This window comes from Guillardia theta, assembly GCF_000315625.1.
Source record: "Guillardia theta CCMP2712 unplaced genomic scaffold GUITHscaffold_68, whole genome shotgun sequence".
In the NCBI taxonomy this organism is placed as follows: domain Eukaryota; class Cryptophyceae; order Pyrenomonadales; family Geminigeraceae; genus Guillardia; species Guillardia theta.
Window position 1 is genome coordinate 306611 of NW_005434606.1, and position 3894 is coordinate 310504.

Below are 3894 nucleotides of genomic sequence, written 5' to 3' on the forward strand. Positions count from 1 at the left end.
CCGACACTGCTGGTCGGACAGGTCTGGGAGAGAGAGAGTGCAGCCGCTCCCGCAGCTTCTTGATCTGATGCCCGCTGAGGCCATTCGGATCACTCCTACGATACTGGCAGCACTTATGAGTCTTCCGTGACAAGTTCCTAGACCGTCCCCATACTACCCTTGAGCCATTTACAGTGAGGCTACTATCGTAGTAGGGCTACCGGGCAAGGGTGAGGCAAGGCTACCGTCCGACCGCATGTGCCGGCCCGGCCGGGCATGAACCGATGGCCGTCACTGAGATGCTCACACTGCCGCGACTCCACAAGCCCCGTCCGAGTGGCCCAGGCCGTCACTCCCGGCGGGCCCGGGTAACGAGAAACCTTCGAATGACGCCGCCACTGCCGTAGCAGTGCGTGACCGGCCCGTGACGAGGTGCAAAGCAAGATGCGGTTGATGATGCGATGCGATTTCACTCTCCGGTATACCCCGACAGGCGTCCGATCCTTCTATCTGTCCCAAGGTCACGGTACCATTTGTCCGACCTTGGCAAGGTCACGGTACCAACTCCTTCCCTTCTGTATCCCCTGCCAAGCGATGCGATTCACAGCCTCGCACCGGCGTCAGCTCCGTCGTCAGCCGGCCCCGCCCCTCTACCGCATAAAAAGGCTCTGCCCCCCTTGCTCCTGCACATCACTGCTTCCCCGCTCCTGTAAGCCCCAGCAAGCTCCCTCCAAGCTCCAGCCTCCCCCCCTTTCACACTCGGTCTCCCTTGCCTCCGCCTGTCCTCAAGCCTCCTTCCCTTCTGTCTCCGCCCCAGAGCCCCCTCTGCTTGTCAGCCCTCCCCGCTGCTCCCCTTCCTCCCTGCTACTCGCCCAAGACCCGCGCTGGCGTGCCCTTGCTCGCTGATCGTCTGCTGATGGTGCCATACACGTCGACTCTCACCGCTGACCTCTCCGCCTCCTCCCGCCTGGGCCTTGACGACTCCTCCATCCCGGCCGTCTTCCTCCAGTACTACGGCTGTAGCCCTACTCCCTGCGTCGTCTCGGACGAGCTCAACCTCGTGACGGACTTCAGGTAGACCCTGGACAAGCCTCCGGCGCTGAGAGCCTCGCCAGCCCGACGGGCGGCACTAGGCAGGAGGCTGTAGACTATGTACAGGAATAAAGCAACACGTTGCCATGCCTCCCCATCCCCTCCCAGCCCCCCCCTCCCTCCCTCTTTCCCGCACCGACACTGGCCGTGAGCAGGACCGTGAGCTCCATGCGGGAGGGCAGGCGATGCATCGAGATAAAGGCGACCACATCAAGAGCGAGGCATCGGGTCCCGGCCTGCAGGGCGTGAGAGACCTGCCTTGCTGACTGTCTCACCTCGGTCATGGGCCCCTCCCGGTACGGTCCGCTCGCGCGCACTCATCTCCATCGTGAGGAGCATGGCAGGTGGGCCCGTCTAGCGCTTAGGAGGGCAGCAAGTCAGGGAGGGCGGAGAACTGAGCAATGCAAGACCAAGGCGGGGGGCAGGGGGGGGGGGGGCGGAAGAGATGTCATGGTCGTCAGAAGCTACGGGCCATGGATGTCCCCGACACTGCTGGTCGGACAGGTCTGGGAGAGCCTGACGGAGAGAGTGTGCAGCCGCACCCGCAGCTTCAGTTCTTGATCTGATGCCCGCTGAGGCCATATTGATCGCCCCCACCATACTGGCAGCTTGTCCCCATTCTTGAGCCCGGTCATTTACAGTGAGGCTACTATCGTAGTAGGGCTACCGGGCTAGGCTACTGTCGGCGGCGATCCGACCGCGGCATGTCACGTGTGCCGGCCCGGCCGGGCATGAACTTCGGAACCGATGGCCGTCACTGAGATGCTCACACTGCCGCGACTCTACAAGCTCCGTCCGAGCCCAGGCCGTCACTCCCGGCTAACGAGAAACCTTCGAATGACGCCGCCAGTAGCAGCGCATGACCGGGTCACGAGGTGCAAAGCAACATGCGGTTGATCAAGCGATGCGATTTTACTCCCCGGTATACCCCGACAGGCGTCCGATCCTTCTATCTGTCCCAAGGTCACGGTACCATTTGTCCGACCTTGGCAAGGTCACGGTACCAACTCCTTGACTTCCGAGTGTATCCCCTTCCAAGCGATGCGATTCACAGCCTCGCGCCGGCGTCAGCTCCGCCGTCAGCCGGCCCCGCCCCCTACCGCATAAAAAGGCCCTGCCCCCTTGCTCCTGCACATCACTGCTTCCCCGCTCCTGTAAGCCCCAGCAAGCTCCCTCCAAGCTCCAGCCTCCCCCCCTTTCACACTCGGTCTCCCGTTGCGCTCCGCTGTCCTCAAGCCTCCTTCCCTTCTGTCTCCGCCCCAGAGCCCCCTCTGCTTGTCAGCCCTCCCCGCTGCTCCCCTTCCTCCCTGCTACTCGTCCAAGACCCGCGCTGGCGTGCCCTTGCTCGCTGATCGTCTGCTGATGGTGCCATACACGTCGACTCTCACCGCTGACCTCTCCGCCTCCTCCCGCCTGGGCCTTGACGACTCCTCCATCCCGGCCGTCTTCCTCCAGTACTACGGCTGTAGCCCTACTCCCTGCGTCGTCTCGGACGAGCTCAACCTCGTGACGGACTTCAGGTAGACCCTGGACAAGCCTCCGGCGCTGAGAGCCCCGCCAGCCCGACGGGCGGCACTAGGCAGGAGGCTGTAGACTATGTACAGGAATAAAGCAACACGTTGCCATGCCTCCCCATCCCCTCCCAGCCCGCCCCCCCCCCTCCCTTTTCCCCACACCCACTCTGGCCGTGAACAGGACCGTGAGCTCCATGCGGGAGGGCAGGCGATGCATCGAGATAAGGCGACCACATCAAGAGCGAGGCATCGGGTCCAGCCTGGAGGGCGTGAGAGACCTGCCTTGCTGACTGTCTCACCTCGGTCATGGCCCCTCCAGGTACGGTACGGTCCGCTCGCGCGCACTCATCTCCATCGTGAGGAGCATGGCAGGTGGGCCCGTCTAGCGCTCAGGAGGGCAGCAAGTCAGGGAGGGCGGAGAACTGAGCAATGCAAGACCAAGGCGGGGGGCAGGGGGGGGGGGGGTCGGAGGAGATGTCATGGTCGTCAGAAGCTACGGGCCATGGATGTCCCGACACTGCTGGTCGGACAGGTCTGGGAGAGAGAGAGTGCAGCCGCTCCCGCAGCTTCTTGATCTGATGCCCGTCGCAGTGAGCCATGCGGATCAAGTTGCTTCTACCAAACAGCCAGCACTTATGCCTGAGTAAGTTGCTAGACCGTCCCCATACTACACTTGAGCCATTTACAGTGAGGCTACTACCAGGGCTTGCCGGGCTAGGCCACCGTCCGGCCGGGATGTGCCCGGCCCGGTCCGGCCGGGCAAGAGTTGATCCGGATGGCCGTCACTGAGATCAGATGCTAAAACTGCCGCGACCGTACGGTCCGATCTCTACAAGCGGCCCCGTCCGAGCCCAGGCCGTCACTCCCGGCTAACGAGAAACTTCCGAATGAGTGTCACGAGGTGCCAAGCAACATGAAGTTGATGAAGCGATGCGATTTCACTCTCCGGTATACCCCGACAGGCGTCCGATCCTTCTATATGTCCCAAGGTCACGGTACCATTTGTCCGACCTTGGCAAGGTCACGGTACCAACTCCTTCGCTTCTGTATCCCCTGCCAAGCGATGCGATTCACAGCCTCGCGCCGGCGTCAGCTCCGCCGTCAGCCGGCCCCGCCCCCTACCGCATAAAAAGGCCCTGCCCCCTTGCTCCTGCACATCACTGCTTCCCCGCTCCTGTAAGCCCCAGCAAGCTCCCTCCAAGCTCCAGCCTCCCCCCCCTTTCACACTTGGTCTCTCTTGCCTCCGCCTGTCCTCAAGCCTCCTTTCCTTCTGTCTCCGCCCTAGAGCCCCCTCTGCTTGTCAGCCCTC